General features: G+C 35.3%; 1 protein-coding gene and 1 long non-coding RNA gene across 2 annotated transcripts in view; both read right to left on the minus strand.

Annotated features, from left to right (window-relative positions):
* Positions 1–25,378, minus strand: part of LOC107596360 (testican-1-like) — a 263,564-nt gene that overhangs the window by 141,385 nt on the left and 96,801 nt on the right. The window lies entirely within an intron of this gene.
* LOC107596362 (uncharacterized) lies at positions 9,801–24,130 on the minus strand. Its single transcript, XR_001610355.1, has 3 exons — positions 24,063–24,130; positions 12,081–12,088; positions 9,801–9,813 (listed from the first exon to the last, which is right to left on the minus strand). It is a non-coding gene; the product is annotated as an uncharacterized lncRNA (long non-coding RNA).

Consider the following 25,378-nt stretch of genomic DNA (forward strand, 5'->3'; position numbering starts at 1 on the left):
GTTTGAAGGGCTATCTGGCCCTTCCCCTTACCCCTACCCCTCCAACCAAAGAGAATCGAGACACCCCTACCCCTTCACGTGAACGCGCGAAACGGAGGGGTAGGGGAAAGGGGAAGGACTAAGGGGTAGAATTGGGATTGGGCCTAAGTCTGACACAGAGAAAGAAAACAAGAATGAAAGAGAGAAACAGAAAATGACCCAAGAGTGAGATGATGGACAAATAGTTACAGAAAGGGAAAAAAAATAATAATATATATATATATATATATATATATATATATATATGTATATTAATAGATTATTATTAATATTTTGCAGATTTTTAACAACATTCAGTATATATCTGAAAAATGTATGTGTTAGCTCTGAAATAGATTTTTTTACTCTATGCCAAGTTAATTCAAAATGTTTAATAAAAAATAAGATATAATAGTCAAAATTTAGTTTAAAAAAAGTCTAGCACTGATTTACATACTAAATAGTTCATTTTAAAGCACAAGGAAGGACAACAATTAATTATGTTAATTTATTTGAACTAATATAGGCACACAGCAGCAAGAAAGTAGCAGTCAGTAAAATCTGAATACAGTTTGCATGAACATTTCTGAGTGACGATTCACTGAAAGAACTGATTAACAATTCACGACCAGTGATTCATTAAAATAAATGATTTATGTCAAACGATTCATTAAAAGAACCGATTCACGACACACAGTTCATTAAAAGAGCTGACTAACAATTCACAACCAATGATTCATAAAAAATAAAAAAAATCATTCATATAGGCACACAGCAGCAAGAAAGTAGCAGTCAGTAAAATCTGAATACAGTTTGAATGAACATTTCTGAGTGACGATTCACTGAAAGAACTGATTAACAATTCACGACCAGTGATTCATTAAAATAAATGATTGTCAAACGATTCATTAAAAGAACAGATTCACGACACACAGTCCATTAAAAGAGCTGACTAACAATTCACAACCAATGATTCATAAAAAAAAATAAAAAATCATTCACGACCAATGATTCATTGCAACAAATGTTTCATGGCAAATGATGCATTGTAGGGGTTGATTCACAAAAACAATTAATTGAAAAACTGTTTAACAATTCATGACAAACAATTCATTAGTAGAATTGCTTAACAATTCACAACAAATGATTCATTAAAAAAAATTATTATTCACAACCAATTATTCATTAAAAGAAATGTGACCCTGGAACACAAAACCAGTCATAAGGGTCAATTTTTCGAAATTGAGATTTATACATCATCTGAGAGCTGAATAAATAAGCTTTCCATTGATCAAGGTATGGTTTGTTAGGATAGGATGATATATGGTCGAGATACAACTATTTGAAAATCTGGAATCTGAGGGTGCAAAAAAATCTAAATACTGAGAAAATCATTTTTAAAGTTGTCCAAATTAAGTTCTTAGCAATGCATATTACTAATCAAAAATTAAGTTTTAATATATTTACAGTAGGGAATTTACAAAATATCTTGATGGAAAATTATCTTTACTTAATATCCTAATGATTTTTGGCATAAAAGAAAAATCAATCATTTTGACCCATTCAATGAATTTTTGGCTATTGCTAGAAATATACCCCAGTGACTTAAGACTGGTTTTATGACAAATGATTCATTAAAAGAGCTGAATCACAACAAATGATTCATCAAAACAAGTGATTTACAATTCACGACCAATGATTCACTAAAATCTTACGTAAGTAATAGGGGTGCTCCTATTGATCGGCTACCGGTCACTATCGGCCAATAATCGCTTTGGGATGTTTGATTGGCGGTCTCTAAAAAGGCTGATCTCAAAAAAACGATCTCAATCTAATGACGCGCCTGCCCGTCAGAGGTTTGGCACAACATGCAGCGGCACTGTCTCAGACTCTGTCTGGCGCGGGTGAAAATTATAATGCTAAAGGTGAGGTACAATTCCTATTTCTTCATTAAATAACTCATAAAATAATTTGAAAACTTTCTGTGAGACGTAATTTCACAAACAGTGTGAGTAAATGACAGAGCGCTCTCTCTCTTTCCCTCTCGAAATGCGCACATGGCTTCAAATCACATCGCGTTTGCACTATAAGCGAGCTGCACAGTTGACACAGGAATTATCACTTGCACAATCGAGGCAGTGTTGCATCGTCGCTAAAGTTTATGAATTGCATTTCTTTTTAATTCTTGCCAGTGTTTAAACCATTCAGCGCTCACGTGCTCATGCACACTCGAAGCACACACACATAACACCAGGTTCACACATTCTCCGTTTGCATTGCGTATGCGGTGCATATTTTTTACATGCTCATGTTAACGGATTTGAAAGCGTTCAAACTGCACACGGTTGTGGTCCGGTAGTGCGTTCCATGAGCAGTGTGTCTGCAGAAGTGCAGAGATCGTTTCTGTTGCACGTGCTGAATTAAAGTAACAGCGCATTGTTTGCTGTAAATATGAAAACGAAAATGTAGTAATTACACCATAAATGCATATAATTAAAGTTTGCTGTGTTTCACAGTCAACACATATGGCTTGTTGGCTAGGATTAAAGGAAAAGAGCACTTAGATAAACAAGACAATAATAGATGGCACTTGTGGAGGTTGAAAAACAAAGTTCTTTATGAACCGCAGGATTGCTTGTATTAAAGATTTAAATGCAAAAGAAAAGGCAGTAGAGCTGAGTGTTTCTGTCAATGGTAAGTTTTAATTTAGAATGTTTGTGATAACGTAAGAAAAGTAGTTTAAATGTTTTGCCACTTGCTTGAGCAACTGTGTTGTGCTGTGTGTAAGCTTTTGTGCAACAATTGCATGAGTGTAAAAACAAAAATGCACTTCATGATCGAACATTTAGGTGAGATAAATATATATTTTTGAAAAATCTCTAACCCAGCTCCCCTCCACCCTTCAAAATCCCCCAAAAATCCCCTCACACAAGAGTCACCTATAATAAATAGGAAATTCCCCCCATTTTCAAAAATGAAATTCAGGCCCTAAATTAAATGTCTAAAAATCCTGATTGGAGTATTACTATAAATAATTTCACATGATAAAAATAAGGCTTTAAAAAGATCGGTATCGGTGATCGTATCGGCAGATACTGCTTTCTGTGATCGGCCTTAAAAATCCGGATCGGAACACCCCTAGTAAGCAAACTAGTGAACTGAACAAGTTCATTGAAATAAACTGTCCAAAGAAACAGTTTGTGGAAAAGAATCAGACTTCCCCGCTTCCTAAGGCTGTGGATTACAGGTAATAATGTTTATTTTTCTTACACAGACCAATCATTTCGCTTCATAAGACCTCAATACATCGTCAGGTGCCGTGGCATTAATTTTATGGGTTTTTTTATCTGCTTATTTTGACTCTCGAAGTGACAATAGCCATTGGCTTGCATTTTATGAATCACCAAAGATGGGTTCAGCTAAAAATCATCTTTAGTGTTCTACTGAACAAAAAAAGTCAAAAAGTGAGTAAATTAACCGCAATTTTTCATTTTTGGCTTAACTATTCCTTTTAAAAATTCACGACCAATGATTCACTAAAAGAACTGATTAACAATTCTCAACAAAAGATTCATTTAAAAAAAACGGATTCACAATTCTCCACAAATGATTCATTAAAATCAATGTCTATTGTATTTTTTATTTTAACCAGAGGATATTAATTATCTGTGTTAACAATCTCAAACTCACAACCAAATAAAAAGTGCATTAAAATCATTACGATCATCACTTTGCTGTTTGTCACTTTTGCTATTTGACTCTATAGTAAATAGTTCACGTATATCAGCCAGCTCCAGTGTGAATGTGTGTGATCTGATGTGTTTGTCTGCCTTTATTAATGTCATCTCACTGAATGCCAGTCATTTCATTTAAATATGGAATTATTCAGAGCATCACATCCTGCAATAAAAAAACGGATTCACAATTCTCCACAAATGATTCATTAAAATCAATGTCTATTGTATTTTTTATTTTAACCAGAGGATATTAATTATCTGTGTTAACAATCTCAAACTCACAACCAAATAAAAAGTGCATTAAAATCATTACGATCATCACTTTGCTGTTTGTCACTTTTGCTATTTGACTCTATAGTAAATAGTTCACGTATATCAGCCAGCTCCAGTGTGAATGTGTGTGATCTGATGTGTTTGTCTGCCTTTATTAATGTCATCTCACTGAATGCCAGTCATTTCATTTAAATATGGAATTCTTCAGAGCATCACATCCTGCAATAACACACACACACACACCACACGCAGCATGGAATCCAGATGGCTAATTATCAGTTCATAATCTCATGCACATAGAGGTGTTGCTCTGAGAACGAGAAAGAGAGCAATGATGCCAATGAAAACAACTGTGGAAAAAACGAAAGGACGGATGGAAAAGAAGCGAGTGAGACACACTCTGAATCATTTTAAAGCTCCGACACTGAAAGAAAGGAAAGTGTGATTGAAAAAGACAGAAAGAAAATTAAATGTAGCAGAGAGAGAAATGAAGGAGACAGTCGAGGACATTTCAGTCCCACAAAACCTCATAATATTACACAGTCGGTTAGAGAGCCATGTGTGTGACTTTAACAAACACTCAGACAGACAGATAAAGAGATAAAGGGATAAGCAGCGAGGTCACGTGAGACGCAGACGGCTCCGATACCGTTCAAACCATCAGAGACGTGAGCGTGTGGCTCATCTGCTCATTGAAGCTAATGGAGTTTGATACACAGCCATATATTATTCATGCTGCTAGACTCCTGAACGCACCTGTCTGTCTGTGTCTGTGTGTGTGTGTGTGTGTGTGTGTTTCTCAGAGGAGTCAAAGATTTGTTACAGCACTGAAGTGTCTTTCATTTTAACACAGAATGTCATGGAATATCAAATTCCAGATGAATAAATCAAAATGTGGGCTGTGCCCTTATTCAAATCATGACATTGACTAGTGTTTGTGAATAAAGGGGGGGAAAAATACTGTAAATGTGAAGTCTGCATGTTGTGTGTGTCTCAGTTTGCTCTACTACACATACTAAAGCACATTTGATGCTTGTCTGCATCTCACTATATGAGACACGAATGCATGAACTTCATCTCCAGAGCTGCTCTGAGAATTACTCCACCAGTATTTCACCATTTAATTTGAGAAAAACTATCATCAGATACACATAAACACAAAGGTCTTCATGAGAACCTGTCAAAATACAAAGTAAAAGAAAGTATGACAGAAATACATTATTGCTGTACAAGATCATTTATTTCTCAAAGCCTTTCTGTTTTGCCAGAAAAAAAAACTGTATTTATTTTTTGTTAAAAAACTGTTTACTTATGTTTAATTGTTACATTTTCATTTGATTACATTTTAAAAGATTCATTAAATTGTTACAATTTTATACATAATTTGATTACCACAGTTTTTGATTAAAAAAAACAGAATCCAGAAAATGTAAAAATTGAATTCAGAAAAAAATAAAACAGATTTCATAAGCCACTATTACTGTTAAATGTTTAAGATATTCTTTTTGTAGGTTATATAATAAAGGTTTTATGAATTCAATTGATTAACATGCTTTTTGATTATTCAAATGTAATCAAACCATTCCAAGGAAATCCAGAAAAATTAAAACATAAAACATAGAATTTGGGGAAAAATAACATGGAACTTGGGAAAAAAAATAAAACTGATTTCATAGGGCACTACTACTGTTATTTATTTTAGTACATTATGAAATTGTTTTACATTTTGTTATGAAAGTTTTATGATTAGACATTCTTGTTGATTATTAAAACAGAAAAAATTAAATGAATTTTTTTTTTTAAAACATGGCACTTGGGGAAAATAAACCACATTTCATAAGGCCCTAGATGTGACTCAACAAAACTAGAGCACTTCCATTACAAATCACCGTAGCTGAGAGCAGGTGACGCAACACGTCTAAACTAGAGCTCACATTCTCATCACTGAAGGTGATAATGAGCAACACAATGCCAAAAACTAGAGCGCTGCCTTTAAAATCAGCTCTTTCTGCTGTCGCGCTTCTCATGGGACACTGGGTACATTTACACACACGCTATATGGAACTGTCCGGAAACCTTTTGGGTGAAGGTAGTTGATGTCGTCTCAGCACTAACCGGCACATCTACTGCATCTACTCAACAACGACTCATTAAAAACTCACCCATTAAAGAGAGAGAAGCACAGCCAGAAAATTAGCATTTAATGTTCAACATGACAGAATTAGTGCACTCAATTTATAGGCCTAATCATTTAAGCAATGCAACTAGAACAAATCCATTAAATGCCAAAGAGCAAACCTAGAACACTCTGGTTTTAATCAGCCCGCTTGCATTTGATGTGTCACTCACTCTCACAACTGACTACCGAAGCGTTAAACTTCATGTTGTGATGATGGTAAAGGTAACGCTGGCTCTCTTTCTCTAGAGCAGAGAGAGATAAGCGGCGGCTCATAATAGCATTCTCATCTCTGCTCTCTTGGAGACGAGCCCGGACGTAAATACAGGTGAAAATGAAAGCTGGAATAATGGCCGTGTCTTATCTCCAGGGATGGTTTTATTGGCTGCTCTGAGAGCGTCAGGACACTGGGACACACCTAGACGTCTGATAAAGCACTAATGGAGTCGCTACATTAACAGACCAGACGCTGCGAAAGGTACAGTGTCTTCATACTGTATTACAGACAGAGAGAGAAAGAGATGGTCAGTTAGTCAGTGTTGCATAATCATAAGGACCGCCAGGAAATAACTGCATTTACTGCCATTCAAAAGTTTGAAGATTTTGAATGTTTTTGAAAGTCAAAACATTCTGCTCACTAAGGCTGCTTTAATTGGATCCAAAATACAGTAAAATTCTAATATTATTAGAATTTCAAAAAACTGTTTCCTATTTGAATATATTGTAAAATGTAATTTATTGATATGATCAAAGCTGTTTTTTTCAGCATCATTACTCCAGTCTTCAGTGTCACATGATTTTTCAGAAATCATTCTAATATGCTGATTTGCTGTTCTAATATGCTATGATCCTGTCTAGAAGTTTTGCAATCCAAAACATTTTTTTGCAGAACCATTTTCAACTATGCAAAACACATTAATACTCAATAAATATTTATTAATCGTTTGGAGCATTTACGTCTATATTAAATTGTGAAACTACTCCCATTTGTTTTGAAGTGCTGGAACTGCTCTGTCTACTTTCGTTATCGATATGATGCTCAAAACTGAGCGCTGAATTAATGTTTCCGAGTCAAAAACAAACCTCTCTTTAAGCTTGCCTGCAGGAGATTAAGCTCGCTGACATTAAAGCCATACAAAACCATTTTTTGCCGTTCTGCCTCTTTTCTGCACAGGAATAAACTTAAGGTGAGTACTTGTAAACAGTTTTATTTTAGTTACACTATTATAGATTTTAATTCATATTTTGAATTCGTTTTTATTTTTATATTTTCTGTTTTAGTTTTTTTTTATATATTTTCTGTTTTAGTTTTTTTTTTTACATTTTTATTAGGTTTTATTTTGTTTAATATATCTATATAGTGTTTATTTTTATTTCAGTTGTAGTTATTTTAGTAAATCGACTTAAACTAAATGAATATAAGAAATGGGTAACACTTTACAATAAGGTCTCATTAGTAATGCATTAAACTAACATTATAGGGGTCATGAATTGAGAAATCAACTTTTACTTGAGCTTTTGATATATAAGAGGACATCATACTAAAAGAATATCCTGTAAGTTTCAGAACTGAAAACGCACTTGTTACTTAAAGGGGTCATATTATGCTTTTTTAAAGATCATTATTTTGTGTATTTGGTGTAAAAGGCAAGGCAAGGCAAGGCAAGGCAAAACAAGGAAACACAGGCAGGATAATATAAACTAGGAATCATTACAGGCTAAACAATCACCAGCAAAGGGTTCGAGTGTGTGTGCATCTTTTAAAGTCCTTCTAATGTGAGACAGCTGTGAACTGATGATGAGATCTAATGAGTGACAGGTGATGCAATAGATGATGAGTCCGGCAAAGGATTATGGGGAATGTAGTCCAGGGTGAATGGCAAAAGTCAGGGATGGAGTGCCCACTGGTGGAGCTCAAGGGCACTCCAGTTGGTCATCGTGACAACCCCTTTAAATAAAGGCTTTTATTGACACCAGGCCCAGCGAGCGCCAGACCCTAAACACCGCCTCCACAGAAGAAGATCAACGCCTAATTATGTAGCCCCGCCCACTGAATCACACATGACATAGTAGGGAAATAACATGAGTGGCGCTAAACCGGATCGAGCAACAAAGCAATAAATGTGCCATTGAAGATCGCAAAATATTGTGCAGTGCCTGGTTGTGGAAGAACACAGTCGCTGCATAACCTTCCTTTGGATTCAAATATTATGAATGTGTGGTTGAACTTTATTTTTAATGAAGTAACGTAAGTAAATCCTTGAGCGTTTGTTCACTTAATTTCACTGCAGATTCCTTTGTAAACAAGACACAGGTCGATGCTGGATTTGCAGAGAGACTGAGATTAAAAAGCAATGCTGTGCCGTCTATATTGGATCCGACAGGAATGACGCAGCACACTTATGTGAGTAAAAATATTTGTACTATATGTGTCACTATTGCTTTGTTTGAGATCGCTTGATATGTCCTGATTATGTGTACAAGTCTAACCAAAGTCACAGAAGGCTCCAACTATGAAGGACGTAGCTTATCAAACAGACACACAGAAAGTTAGTTTACTATGCAAAACTTTTATCCAATCATAGCAGTGGGTGTTGACTTCCAAGTCTTCAATGCGGCACGCCCATACAATCTGAGCGTTTCTTGAGCCGGCCTCAAAACCAGGGTAGAAAAATACCCTATTACTTATTGATTTTGATGTTTGTTTTTAATGTAAAAACCACGCAAACTTCATAAGTGGACCTCAGAAACAGTACAAAATAATCAAAGAAGCCAGTTCATGACCCCTTTAACTAACAATGAGTAAAATATGTGTTGCTGTATTTATTAATCCTTGTTAACATCAGTTAATAAAAACACCTGTTTATTGTTAGTTGTCAGCTCAGGTCCATTAAATAATTTTAACATGTACGAATTTTAATAATGAATTTGTAAATGTTGAAATTAAAACTATGTTTAATAAATGGTTTAGAAGTATTTTTCATTGTTAGCTCATGTCACTAATGTACTTAACCAATGTTTACAAATGAACCTTATTGTGAGTGTTACTGAGAAATATTGCCTTGGCAACTAGCTTTTTAAGATATTTTATTTCAGTTAAAATTTATTTTATGTAAAGTTACGAAGGAACATACAAAATGTATGTTTATGTTGTAGTGAACAATACCAACCCTGCTTGTAAACAAACTTTATCAGCACGGCTGCACAAGCAATAGGAATGTAACTATGCACCGCGAGCTGGTTGAACATCGATACAAATATGTGACGATTCAAATCGGTTGAGATGTTAAACGAATCGCGATAGAGTTGAGGGTGGGTGTTTATATGAATGCATGTCAGAGGGGAACTGACTGTCTTTAGAAAAGTTTAGATGGTATCTTTTCATTTCATCTCTGTATAAAGAATATTAAAGTAGTGTTCATAAGCGCTGCACTGCTTTGTTTACAGCATTAACCAAGGAAACGCTGTATCGCTGCTGATCTATGAGCGCCTCCTGCTGTCTCATTCAGAGCTTCTGCTGTCTTTGTTTTGTTCAGATATGTTTTATGTAGTATAGTTTCACAAAACTAAAGTCAGAGCATTCTGTTTTTTCATGTTAAATTATACAATCTAATTTAGATTAAAAACTGCTCATGCTGCATGCATACAGCATCTTTGTTGTGATTCAAATGCAGTGGTTGCCTCTAATTTTGAATGGAAAGAGCACAAGCAAAGCCTTTGTTTATATGAAGAAATGTTTTGTCTTATTTATTTGATTAGATTTGGGGTTTATTTAAAAAATTCTATTTAGTTTTGTTATTTGACATATTTTTGTTTCACAAAGTACTTCAGTCTGTGTGCATTGAATTTATTTAATACACGAGTTTCACAATTTGAGTTGAATTACTGAAATAAATGAACTTTTCCATGACATTATAATTTATTGAGATGCACCTGTATATACAGTATATGTTAGGGGTGCTCTGATCAGGGTTTTTGAGGCCGAGCACAGAAAGCAGTATCTGCTGATACCGAACACCGATACCAATCTTTTTAAAGCCTTCTTTTTATCATTTATAACTATTGATACTCCCATTTTTCCTCACATCTGCCGCTGTGCGAGTCTTGATCTGTACAGATAAGCGGTCAGTGTGACCTGTAACACGCTTCACTTTCTACTCATTAGAGCATTTTAATGACCAGATGATCCTGAAATTAGCCAAAAATCATCAGAGCTGGAGTGTGTGCGGCTTGTCCTCCATCCTGACCCCAACTGATCATTCAACGACTGTGCAACAAATTCCCAGTGAGAATTTTGACATGATCCTTAACAGGTTAGTCCTCTTATCATTTACTCACCGCACATCATCCCAAACCTGCAGAACTTTTTTCTTCAGTGAAACACAAAATAAGTTGTTTAGCTGAATATGCACATTGCACTTTTTAATGACAGTGAATGTGCTGTCAAGCTCCAAAAATGACAAAAAAGCACAATAAAAGTAGTTCTCATGACTACAAAGCTATTGTGTGACATCAGAAGAAGCGCACGTGTCATTTGGACTGCTGTTATTGGTGCTTTTTTGTCATTGTTGGAGCTCGACAGCACTATATGCAATTTCATACAATACAGCACTCTGGATATTCGGCCTCTGATCTGCCTTTGTGTTCGGCAGAAGAAAGAAAGTCTTGCAGGTCTGGAACAACATGAGGGTGAGTAAATGAAGATAGAATGTTCATTTCTGGATGAACTATCCATTTAACAGAACAAAGCTGGAGAAGCTGGATCAGAGCTGCTGGTGTCAGGCTGAAGTCTTTGGCATCCATATCTGCACAGAGCCAATCAGACAGAAGAACTCTTATCTGCTCCTCCAGAGAACACACACTTCACTTTCACATCACACACACACACACTAGAGATTTCTGTAGATCTGACTCTCATCAATACGTTTCTGTGTGTGCTGGAGAGAATATGGTGTGGGAATGGTTCTTATTGTAGCTCTGAAAGAATCTCATTAATTTACTGTCCTACGTGTGTGTGTGTGTGTGTGTGTGTGGTCTGCATGACTTGGGAAAAAATATAATCATGGTTTTTCTGATAATGCAATTTAAATTTTAAATTTATTCTGATTTGCTGCTCAAGAAACATTTTTTATTAATATCAATGTTGAAAACAGTTGTGCTGCTTCATATTTTTGAAGAAACAGTGATGCACTTTATTTTTCAGGGTTCTTTGTTTAATGAAATTTTGCAAATGCAAAAATGTTACAAAATGCAAAATTGTTACAATGTTTTTTTTTTTACATTTTAAATGTATTTACTGTCACTTTTGCTCAATTTTAATGCATCCTTGCTGAATAAAAGTATTAATTTCTTACTGACTCCAAACTTCCTGCATTAAATTGATCAAAACTGACTGCTCTTTGAACTTTCTATTCATCAAAGAATCCTGAAAAATAAAATATATCACTGTTTTCACAAAAATATGAAGCAACACAACTGTTTTCAACATTGATAATAATCAGAAATCTTTTATTGAGTAAATCGGCATATTAGAATGATTTCTGAAGGATCATGTGACACTGAAGACTGGAGTAATGATGCTGAAAATTCTGCTATGATCACAGGAATAAATTACATTTTACAACATATTCAAATAGAAAACAGTTAATTGAAATTGTAATATAATTTCACAGTTTTACTGTGTTTTTGATCAAACAAATGCAGCATTGGTGAGCAAAAGAGACTACTTTCAAAACCATTAAAAATCGTATTGATTCCAAACCTTTGATCGCTAGTGTAAACAATGTCTTAAAGAAAAAGTACAAATGCAGCAAGATTTCAAAAATAAATGTAAAAAACCTATGCCATAATTTACTTAAAATACATTTATTTCATACTAAATATACTTCAAATCCATTAACATATTTATTGAGATATCACTTAGGACTTTCTGATATAAAATCATAATGAAACTTTATTTGGAGTATATCATTACTGCACAATGCAAATGTATTAATATTATGCCAAAAATGTGTTTTAATATCACTATTAATAAGGAATATATGATCTCTGTATAATATCTTGTCTTGTATAATAAATGTCTTTAAATGCAAGATATTTAAAGTGCGCCTGAAGTATACTTGCAATAGTTCCACTTAAGCACAATCAAATATACTTCAGGATATCTTTAGTTGGACCTCAGCACTACTTCTGCACAATTAAAGTGCATTAAGTACAAAATTAGTTGTTCCAATTTAGCAGGTGCTGAACGGGATCATTTGTTTCAATTAATCTAAGAGCTTTTGAACACATCAGGCAGGAATTACCAGAGAACTATCTGCTATGAAAAATTGATTTGACATCTGATATCAGGATAAACACTGCTTCTCATTACCACCACAGAGGGCCAAAGATCACACACGCAAACTCACATATGAATGTGAAGAAAAAGTGAAGAAACTAGATAAGATGGAGAATAGATGAGAAAAGGATAGACTGAACAGATCCATGAATAAGATGCTGAATTGCATATAAATGATCATCTTTGTGAGAGAATTGATCGTGTGTGTGTTTCCTGCTTTACAGGATGCTTGATGCATCACAGCTGAAGATGAACCAATGTAAAGAAGACAAAGAGAGAAAACACAACTGTCTGTGGATTTTTCTCTCTATTGGCAACATCACTGTAAATATCCATTCATATAATAATTGTATAGTCAGATATATAGTTCACTAAAAATAACACAGCAGTAATGTCCTCCTCTCATCCTAACCAGGCTGCTTTGTTTCCGGTAAGAAGCACTTTGTCTGTCTACAATTACACAAGAAAAGCCTATAAACACGCACAATATCTTCAGTACACCTGACACTAACCTTAACTTGAGTAATACACCAACATATTAAGTGATGTAAAGAGACCTGCATAACGACATTCAACCACAAATGTCAACACCTGGTTTTAAAGTGGGAAAAACATAATATAATATAAAACATAATATTCAAGCAAGACGTGAAAGACAACTCCATTCTTTACTAATGCGCCGTGTTCTGTGTGAACAGCGCACACACACAGAGAGACAAATCTCTGATATTGTGCAAGCTCGAAATGACTTTCCGCGTTTTCTTGCGCTTGAACAGACAAATACATACAAAAGTATGTCAAAATACCAGTCTTGGCGAGTAACTTTGTAGCTTTAACAATGATTCCTCTATAGATGCACCGGTCGACTGGCCTTTTTTTGTTTGTTTGTTTTATTTCAGCCGATCTCTGTTCCGGGCTTGCACACAAACTGCACTGCAATCATTTTCCAAAATGTCATTTGTGGGGAAATATTATGAAGTCTGTAAACGGTTCAGAGACGCTGAAGATGAACGCAAACAGGGGAAAATACAGTAACAGGCAGAGCAAACTCATTGTTCACGATGAGCAAAATATTGGAAGAAAATCCTAAATATTGAATTGGGGGTTTATATGAATGTCTGAGGGGAACAGAATGTATTCAGAAAAAGATTTTCTTTTCATCTTGCCTCTGTATAATACATATTAAAGTAGTGTTTATAATTACAGCGGTAACCAAGGGAATGCTGCTGTTCCAGAAGCGCCACCTGCTGTCAGAGAGTGAATTTGCGTCTCATTCAGTCCATCTACTGCTTTTCCTAAAGCATCATTTCATTTTATCTTTGTTCTATATTCAATTGTGCTATTGTTTGTAGTTTGTTCATTTGTTCTTATTTACTGACTGTTCACTTGTCTTTAATGTTTCAATACTATATTGACTAGGCTAGCAGTTTTTACTGTGGTATCAAAATTAGAAAATCGTAAAAAACTTAATTGGTATCTAACATTTTGGTGTCATATAAGCTTATTTATTATAATAAAAGATGACATGGGTCAAAAACAATGATAACAGCAACTATAGTAAAAACAGTAAAAATATTGGCATGGCAAGTAAAAATTTGAACCACTAGCCCGACCGGCCCAGTAGATGTAAAATATTAAATAAATATAACATGTAACATATGTAACAATGAATTAATTTTAAAATACAGCATTTTTACCGCATATATTTCTTATTTCAGTTTTATTTTAGTATCATTAATGCATTATTATAGATTTTGTTAATATTTTGAATTAGATTTTATTTTTATGTTTTGTTTTCATTTTAACTTTAGTCAAAGTTTTATTTTTTATATATTACGTTTTTTTTGTGTCTGTCAGTTTAATGCCTATAAAAACGGCTCGTAGGGACTACAAAAAGTTAGGGCAAACGTACCTATTAAGCTCACCAAAATCTACATTGAGACATTTTTAGTGCACAATGAATTAATTTTAAAATACAGCATTTTTACCGCATATATTTCTTATTTCAGTTTTATTTTAGTATCATTAATGCATTATTATAGATTTTGTTAATATTTTGAATTAGATTTTATTTTTATGTTTTGTTTTCATTTTAACTTTAGTCAAAGTTTTATTTTTTATATATTTATATATTACGTTTTTTTTGTGTCTGTCAGTTTAATGCCTATAAAAATGGCTCGTAGGGACTACAACAAGTTAGGGCAAACGTACCTATTAAGCTCACCAAAATCTACATCGAGACATTTTTAGTGCACAAGATATTGGTTTCAGTACAAAAAATTATGTTAAAATAAAATATTAATCTCTCACACAAAAATATTTAATTTTATTTTAAATGACAAAAGCATTTCAATTAAGATATACATCATTAAACGCAAAAAGTCTGGCTGTGCTTAATGGGTACATTTTGTACCCTTTAAGCACACCCCTGTTCCCATTAAGTTCACGTCATGTTTTATTAAAAATTCTTGTTTATTTTAAACAACCTTTTTAAAGATGTTGTTGAAAAGAATGTTTTATTTGAAGGTACAAAGTCAATCACAAAAAAGCAGAACACTAAAATCAAGCAACAAGGCATTTCATTTGATCAGTTATATATTCATAATGAAGTGTCACTTAAGCACATCTATAAACATCTATACTAGTCCATGTTCAGCTAAGAAACATATTCAAAAATAAAACAAACCAATAAAACACAGAAACTAGCCTCATTATGCAGTCTCTTATTAAATGGATGTCAACGTATCTATATTTTCTTAAGGCTGGAATACACTACAGGTGTCACAGTTTCTCAAGGAGCGAGGCAACAAGGAGACGTGGAGACGCAGGAGATGCTCAACATAGACTTTAATAAAACCAAAACCGCAGGGACACAAACACTGACAGACGTGAAGACATTCAATTCCAGACAAAGACAGACTGCATAGACTCGAACTGAAATACACAAGGAAACGAGGATAATAACTAGACACACCTGGAACAAATTGGAAACAATTAGGACAGGAACAGGAAGGACCAAATAAGGGCATGGAAACACATGGGGAGCAAAACACAAAACACGGAACAAAGTCTGACAACAGGATTTTTGCCCCGATTTTCCACTGATTTACAGTCTGGGGAAGTTCACAGTAGTTGCCAAAGGTCAGAGCTAGTCTGTAGATTTGAGTCGACTGATTCCATAGAAAATCGATTAACTTAAAGTGACAACCATCAGTTTATATGTAAAGTCTGTTTATGAAGCATTTACATAGACGTTCAATGTGGAAGAGCTTAAAGAGAACACACTGAGCTTAATGGGAGCAGCAACAATATTTAATACATGTACATGTAATATTTATTAAAATGACAAGATTTTGCTAAATAAATAATCTAGGTCATGTATTGTTCATACATATTTTATTATGAACAACTATTATTAACAATGTCTATGAAATTATACTTTTTCTTATTGATGTCACACTGAAGCTGTGATTTTCATAGTAGTGCACCCTTTAAGCTCACGTTACAATAATATGAAATCTTTAAAAATTACAGCAGTGTAAAACCACAGACCAGCAATAAAATGTAAATTTATAATATTATGGATGTAAAAGTACAAGCCAGTAATGCCTGTTAAGTAATATATTAGCGTAGTACACAATTTTATACAGCTAGTCAGCTAACTGTGTTCTGTAGCATCTGCGCTATGTTGCTAAAACTATCTTTTGGATCTAATGTAATTATTTCCCACATCCAAGTTCCAGGTTATAATATGCAAAAGTCTAAACATTAATCTCTTCATTTTACAGTAAGTAGTGAATCTTACCCAAAATAAAGGCTCAAACGTCTAAAAATGCACATTTAAGGGGCTCCTCTTTTGGTGAAAGTTTTTAGACAGCTTTCAAAATGGCCGCCAGACAGTGAACACATGGAGGCCCATATCTCAGTGTGCACTGATCTGATTGACTTGAAATTACAGGAGGCATGTAGTAACAAACACATCAATTGGTTAATACATCAAGTATGATAATACATTATTTTTTCTTTTTATAATCTGAGCTCAAACATTAGAAGTGTGCTTAATGGGTACGTGAGCTTAATAGGTACTTTTACACTACTTCCCGGGTTTGTGACATCACAAACCCAGACAAACCCCGCCCCCAGGAACATGCAACAAAGGGGGCGAGGCCATGTTGTGCTGCTTTAGAGAAGAGGAAGAAAACTAGGGGTGCACGTAAAAATCTATTCATATATGAATCGCGATTCTGTCTTCTAGCAGTTCTATTGGATTCACAAGTTTCAAAATCAATGTTGTAAAGCAGCGGTTCTCAATCCTGATTCTCGCGACCTCCAGCTCTGCACACGCTCTGCTCTGCATCTCTCTCTCTCTCTCTCATTCAGATCATCAGCTCAGCTCCAACAATGAACTGTTCCATTTATACACTTATTTTCACATAGCTATGAGAAGCATTAAACATGGACACGCATGCGGTTGCTATACAGTATTAAACCTTTCATCAGAATAAAACCATATATTAAAAGCTAATAGAAGCAGTAGCATTTACAAATAACAGCGTATCTAAAAGTATGAGACAACAACAAACAAAAAAATATCATTAAAGGGTTAGTTCACCCAAAAATGAAAATTAGCCCATGAATTAATCACCCTCAAGGCATCTTCTTTCAGGCGAATCCAGTCGGAGTTATATAAAAAAATGACTTTGATCTTCCAAGCTGTTTAATGGCAGTCAGGGGGTGTTGCAGTTCATCAGTCCAAAAGAAGTGAAGTAAAGTGCATCCATCCATAATAAAAAGTGGGGGGCTGGGGGGGGTCGATGCGTTTCTGTAAGAAAAATAACTATATTTAAAATGTAATAATCAATTTAATCTAGCTTGCGCTCACTGTTGTACACAGATGGGCGGATGACGTCGGCGTTGTGCATGCGCCGCTCAGAAGTGACAAATGCGGATGCGCAGGGGAGAGATCAAAACAAAACAACGGTCACGATTTAGAATTACAAAACAAGGATTTGTAAAGAAGAATGTTGGAGGATTTCAATATAAGCCAAGAGGAGACTGGTTTTCCTTTGCTAAAGTAAGGAAACTTTGCTTCCTTTGCTCCTGTGAACAAACGTTGGTTTTCACGAGTCTCACTGGTGCATGCGCAACTCCGACCTCATACGTCATCCGCCCGGAGCTGCTTCTGTGTACAACTGTTGGCACAAGCTAGATTAAAGTGATTATTAAGTTTTGAATATGGATATTTTTCTCACAAAAATGCATCGATTCGCTACAGGAGGCCTTTGTTCACCCCCCGGAGCCGTGTGAGGCACTTTTTTATTATGGATGGATGCACTTTATTTCACTTCTTTTGGACTGATGAACTGCATCACCTGCTGACTGCCATTAAATAGCTTGGAGGATCAAAGACAATTTTTAATAAAACTCCGACTGGATTCATCTGAAAGAAGGAAGTCATATACGCCTAGGATGGCTTGAGGGTGAGTAAATAATGGGCTAATTTTCATTTTTGGGTGAACTATCCCTTTAAGAGCCGTGCTTGCACAGGTTCTGTGCAATCCTCTTCACTAATATTCTCTGGGTCTCAATCGGGCTCAAAATGATAAGCAATATAGATGACGCCATTGTTTACAATACAACTAGAGCGCATGCCGCTGAGGTGAGGGGCGGGACGATTAGACGAGCATTAGAGGCGGTTTAGCCAATCACAACACACTGGGCCAGCTAACCAATCTGAGCCCATTGTGTATTTCTGAGGGAGGGGCTTCATAAAAGCAGGAAATGATCAGCGCGTTTATATGAGAAGGGACAGAGCGGTGTGGAATAAAGGTAAATTATGTGAAAAATAATGCGTTTTTTTTATAAACTAAGCATTAACACATGCTAGACTGCACCCCATAAACACAATCAAGCCTAGAAAAAAAACAGTCAACCGCCTCTTTAAATTAAACATAAATGAGAAAAGTTGCCTTGGCTCACACATTACTAAACTACATACATGCACTATAGTTGTACTATATTTCATACTATAGTTCTGACATTGTCCATCAGCATGACCGCTCTTAAAGGTGTCTGTGCCACATGTCAACCAATAAGTGCACAGAAAGCAGTGGACGGGGTTTTCCCCAGAGCTCTCATTAAAAACAACACTGCTGCTGTTTGTTGTTGAGACAGAGACACAGTAGAGGGCTGCATTGGGTTTAGGCTCCCGCGGGACCCGCGTGGCCCAACGCAAATCTCGCGGGAGCAGGCGGTTTTACCTTTGCTGCAGGCGGGAGTGGGCGGTCAGAAAATTTTGCGGGAGACCCGCGGGGAACGGTGGGATTTGGCGTGTAGTAGAAATGGAGTAAACACAAGAAGTTGAGAAGAAAATTAAAGCATCTGTTTACTTGACAAAAGCAAAGCAAGGCAAGTCAGACATCTGGAAACAATTCTCAATTGTCACTGAAAAAAATGTGAAAGAGTTCAACTTCGTAAGTTGCAATACATGTGCAAAAGTGTTCGTTTAGGCTACAACAGACATAAATCTGGCACCTCTGGTCTGATGCGACATATCTGCACAGTTCTCTGTGGTCAAAGCAAGCTCTCGTTCCCCCATTAAGCACTTCCTGCTCACGTTAAGCAAGAAACTACAGAAAAATGTGTCGCACTTTGCTGTAAAGACATTAGACCATATGACTTCGTTGCCGGGAAAGGCTTTGTTGACATAGTTCAGCACTTTGTTAACGTAGCCGCTAAATATGGTACATTTGATGTGAGAGATGCTCAAGTCTGGGACCGCAGTCAGTCAGCAATATACTTTTCCTTCATAGTAATATGGAGTAAGCAAAGCAAGGCCCAGTGATCAAATTCATTTGTTTGTTTAGTAGTCTACGTTATTTAAATTTTTTTTGTATTTAAATTTTTTTTTTGCAATAGCCTGTTAAGCAAGCTATTGTGAATGTGAAATCGGTGAGATATTTTTTTAAGCATTCTATTTATTTTATTTAGTTTTGTATTTAATTTGTTAAAATTATATCTAGCCTATTTTCAAAGTTCTCTGTTTATTTATTTGATGTTAAAGTTATTTCCTAGTTAATTGTTTGGTGCGTGTGTATGCAGTAGGCCTAGCCTGCGTTTAAAAACTGAGGTGCCGCTAGTTGCTGTTTTGTTTTAACGGTTAATGTTTTATAAGCTAATAAAAAAATACCCAATGTTTTTGTCATGTGTGGTGCTTTGGTTTAGCATTGGTTACTTCATCTTATTTAAACGCAATCATGTTTAAAGTCTGTTATTCTGGATGTTAACTTGAACCAATATTTAGTTTGAGTATGTGTGTAAATTTTTCACAAACTCTGAGATAAAGTCTGCGGGAGTGGACACAAACATTGCGGGCGCGGGCGGGAGTGGAACACACAGGTTGCAGGAGCGGGCAGTCCTGGTCATACATTCAGCGGGAGCGGGCGGGTGCGGGTTTAAGAAAACAGTCCCGCGCAGGGCTCTAAGACACAGTTCCTTTTTTCTGCATTATTAACTCTCTTACCAACTTCTAAGCCTGTTCATCTTTCCACAGACTAACAGATTCATCTGTACCCACACACACATATGCTGCAAATGAGACTGTGCACCTCATATGGTTATGTTTGAACAATTATAATCTCATATGAAGGAGATACAGAAGAGAGAACCCACACTAATAAAGCATCTGTGCAAGACATGACAACAACTCTCGAAGTAAAACACACACACTCACCTAAAATCACAACAGCCTACTATTAATCTAATAGTATGTGATCCTTTTGTGTAAAATGTTTTAACTTCTGGCAGTCCTGCAAAACAATAAGTGAAGAATAAGGCATAAAACCTGCAAAAATCCAATATTTTTAACCATGATATCCTTCTTGACCTTTTGACGATTGTCAAAAGATATTTTATACAATATTCAATTGGATTAAAAAATTGATAAAAATATTAGGACTGTCAGTTTAATGCATTAACTTAATTAATTAGTTATGAAAAAATGACGTGATTAAGATATTTTAACGCAGTTAACACACTGGCCCCGCCCCCAGACCAGTACATCATCTTACATTTCATACAGTTGACTGTTGACAAACATGATGCAGGACAATTCCATAAATGCAGTTATGCCCTAAAATGCAAGTATGATGCCCCTGTATGAGATTGTGTCTCATATTTACGTCACGATAAGCGATAGCACAAAAGCAGAGAGAGCAATAGCACACGAGTGCTGTTTTTGCACGAATAGCAAGAGTGCAAATGTGATTTTATACAACAGTTCAGTGAATAAGAAGTTAATATTGTGTTTTTGCTAAATTTTGCCAACGAAAATATTACCTATAAAGCCACTGCAGAACTGTTGTGCGTCTGTGAGCAACACAGCGGTGTGTAGTTTCTGAATGAATCCTCGTTTTGAACGAATTGTGTGAACCAGTGTTTCAAAGGCCCATTCATAGAGACAGCCGTTTACCTAATTCCTGAATGAATCAGCCGTTTGAACGAATCAAACTAATGAATGACTCAAAGACATTTAACGCCACCTGCTGGCAATTTTATATTAGAGCATCATTTCACCATTTAAAAAAAAAAAAAGTTAAATAAAGAAACATTAAAGGGATATTTCACCAAAACATAAATGATGTTATAATTTACTCACCTTCATGTAGTTTCAAACCTGAATGACTTACTTTCTTTTGCACAACATAAAATAAGTTATTTTGAAGACTTGGTAACAAAGCTGTTTTGGTTACCAGTGACTTTCATTGGATGAAAAAAAGAAAATAGTAACAAATAGATGTTTCTCAGATTATCTTCTTTTATGTTTCATATTATGTTAGGCCGTTGTAGCCTAAACGTTTATGTGAAATTAATTTTATGTTGAATCAAATCAAATATTTATTTCTAAAGCTACTATTTGTAATATCTACTTGACACTTTCTAATTTAACACAATAATAGTTTTAAATAATCTTTTGTGGGTATATCACAGCCAAATTTAATTTGCGATTAGATTAATTACCATATTGGCCCGAATATAAGACGACCCTGATTATAAGACGATCCCCCTTTTTCCAGATGTACCTTTTGGAAAAAGTCTTTTTAAAAACCAAATCTTGTTTTTTCTCAGTAAAACACATTTTGTCTTCAATTATTTTCATATTGCATATTTTTCCTATTTTCATTTTTGTTTTGAAAACTTTTTGATATACCATTAAAAAAAAAAAACAGGTAGCCCATCTGAATTAGGACATTTAGGCTATTCATCTAATAGTAGCCTACCAAAATCTTATTAACAGTAGAAGTAGAGTTGGTCCCATCAGGCTAACGTGACAGTCACAACTCATGCAGCTGTAAGGTTTTCTTTCTCTTTTGTTTTTACTCGGGATCTTTACAACACGCATTACATTACGTATTTCATGGCACACTCGTTTTATGCGTATTTGGCGCCACCTATTGTTGTGGGTGTATTATTGACATGTCAAAGTCTAGACCCTGAATATAAGACGACCGCGTTTTTTCAGATGTATTTCCAAGAAAAAAACATTATCTTATATTCGGGACAGTACAGTAATCACCACACCATGTAATTAATTAGATTTAAATTTTTAATCGACTGACAGCCCTGAAAAATTTACATAATGTTACACAATAATATATAAAAATTTAGTAATGTATTAATATATATATATATATATATATATATATATATATACAGTATATAGTTTTTCCCTATTAAAACTAAATTTCAAAAGGGTATTAAATTAAACTGAAATTTAAACTGAATTTCATTCTCTCGGGCTTGTGTTGTTTTTTCAAATCAGTTGCATTGTGATGCAACACTAGATGCTTTAATTGGGTCCGGTGATGACATTCTCTTTAGAGTCTAAATAACTAGTTTCACAGTCTAATGGGGTCTGATAACATGTGGTCATCTCAGGTCATGATTGGGCAGGTTTGTGTTTGAAATGAGAGGACTGCGCTACTTTATTAAATGCAAGATTTGTAGCGAGGCCGTTCAGCAGGAACACATGTGACTGGAGGTTTGTATTGAGTCGGGTCAAGAGTGTGTGCGTGCGCAGATATTTGTAAATATGTGATCTTTGCCCCTCTGCTGTGGTAATGAGATGCAGTTGTTATCTTGATATTGGAGCTCTAGTGAAGACGCATCCGTGTTTAATACAGCAATAAGCTACTGGAGGCATTACAGCAATTACAAAAATACTAAAGCAATAGTTCTACAAAAAATGAAAACTGTCATAATTTCTTCATGTCATCATCAAGTCAGACTTTATTTCTTCTGTGGATCACAGATGATGTCAGGCAGAATGACAGTCTCAGTCATCATTCACTTTCACTGAGTGGATAAAATAATGCAACAAAACAACAACGATAAAGTCATGTAAAAGGTTTGCACGTGTGTTTTATGTTTCCTATCATATTTGATCCATCAAGCTTTTATGGCTCATATAGTATGATTTGATACTAACAAATTTGATACTCTCTGATTTTTCTAAAAAATGATCAAGTAAATCGAATCTGCTTCAGTCTATCAAGTGTTCATCATGAAATATCAAAGTTATTCTTATGTTTACTTTAAAAAAAAATAACTAACTAAAGATTTGACAGCAAAAAGACAAGCACAAGCTGAAGGTGGTCGTTTGAACAGTTAAACTAAAAGACCTTTTACTTGCTAAAAAAAAGTCTAAACTATCAATCAGACGACAGAAGGCAAGTAGTAGATTGTGTGCAACAGGTTTAACAGCAAAGTTTTGATATGTTGATCAATTAGAACTTAGGCTTTATAGGGTTAAGGGATGTTGTTAGTCATGATGTGAACAATCTCACATCACGTATTTGCCATGTGAAGATGTAACACATTAGGTTGGCCCTATATGATGCCAATTGAGGGTTAAGAGCTACAGCAGTGACTATTCACATGCGCACACAGTATGCGTGTGTGTGAGCAGCATGATTAAACTAGCAGTCATATGCGTGTGTCACACTGTCAGCTGTAGCTGTGAAAGCCTGACAGGATGTTGTGCACGAGAGTGAGAACTCTATTACCACACAGACACACACTCTTCACACTCACTCTGTGCCACTTGAGAGATGGAAGTAATTCTGAGTGCCGGAGAGCTGCAGACACAGAGATGAGCTCTTTTTCCTGCTCTATAAACTGAGAGTGATGACCTGTCTCTGCCTTCCACTTCAAAACAAACTCATGAGTTCAGGCCCACCTGAGACCCGCTACCACTGTGTATGTGTGTTCAGATTCACTGTCACACACACAATGACTGTAGACTGGATGGTGGACAGCAGTAGAACGCTCAGCCACCAAAAAACAAACTACTGAAACCATGGGCGTCATTGTATTCGGGTGGGACAAGACCAACCCACTTTTTAAGACCAATTTTATTGGACCCACTCAATTTTACCATCTCTAATTCAGCGCATTAGTCTGTTCATTTTTCAGAGCACCGTCAGTCAAATCTATTACACTTGAGGAATGCCCTAATAACTTAAACTCCATTCCGCGTTTTACCTACAGCCTTGACTTCCACGCTGCTGCTTCCTCAAATCCATTCCACTCGGCTCATTCGGAGTCCATTTAAATTAAACTCCATTCCGTGTTTTCAGTACTTGTGCCTGCAGCACAGCAAGCTAAAGAAAGCATCTTAGCATCTCTGCTGCTCAGGTGAGTCTGGCTGTATGCTCACATACTGTCACTAAACAAGCTGCTGTTTAACTGAATGTCCATCATTTATTCGTCTGTTGCTTTGCATCATGTAGTCTTTGTTGCAGCATTGCATTACAGTTACACTTGCACTATGTTGTTATAATGCTAACAGTTATCTGACATTTTTTCAAAACAACTTACTAGACATTTGTTGCTGTGTTAATTTTTGGGAAACCTTGCCATGTATGTGGTAACCGTTTTAGGCTATAAAAGCAATTGTTTAAAAGGCACCAGAATACAGGGAATGGCATCTACTCCAGTAAAAAAATGTACTTCTCACAAAGTAGCTTTACTTGATCATATTTTAGAAAAATCAGAGAGTATCAAATTTGAGGAGCATTTATTTGTTCATCTCTCAATAATCATTGTCTGGCACTGCATTGTGTTTTGATCATAAACTAAGCATTTAAATATCATCTTACTAAGACATATTATTGGAGATATAGAGTGACGACTGAAATTCATATAATTTTATGTAAGTTTTGCCTCCGACTCTTCATAACTTTTGTTAATGCATTTGACATTTTTAACCGTTTCATCTCACAAAGTAAGACTAAACAATATATAAAAGTTTCTGTGACTGTACAAAGTGCATTTATATTCAATGACATAAGCATTTTTCATACCAGTACAAGAAAATATGATTTCAGTCTTTCTACTTTGAACTACTTGCCATTTTTGTGTAGTTATTTGTGAAATTTACTAGCTAGTTTCAATCCTACATTTATTTTATTTTTTTCAAGTATAATTTGTTGGTTGTTTAACACCTCATTATAACATTCAATTCACATCAGGATTATGAGAATGATTTTTAAAATCCTGATTTTGAACTGAACTTGAATTAAGGCAGCAAACAGAAATCAGAATTCAAATGAGGAAGTAGAATGAACGAAATTTCAAATAAATTCATTTAACCCCAAAAAGTATATATTCTTTTGTTATTTTTATTTTTTCACAAGAAAAAGGAAAGCTTCTCAGAACAGACTTTGAATGTTGACATGATAGTCTTGTTTAAATGTTTAAATGTAGTGTGTACTATTGTTCTTAGGGCATCCCGAGTTCGATACCTGGCTTGTGAATATACATATATAAATATAG

Source organism: Sinocyclocheilus grahami, unplaced genomic scaffold, assembly GCF_001515645.1.
Source record: "Sinocyclocheilus grahami isolate Dianchi unplaced genomic scaffold, SAMN03320097.WGS_v1.1 scaffold218.1, whole genome shotgun sequence".
NCBI lineage: Eukaryota > Metazoa > Chordata > Actinopteri > Cypriniformes > Cyprinidae > Sinocyclocheilus > Sinocyclocheilus grahami.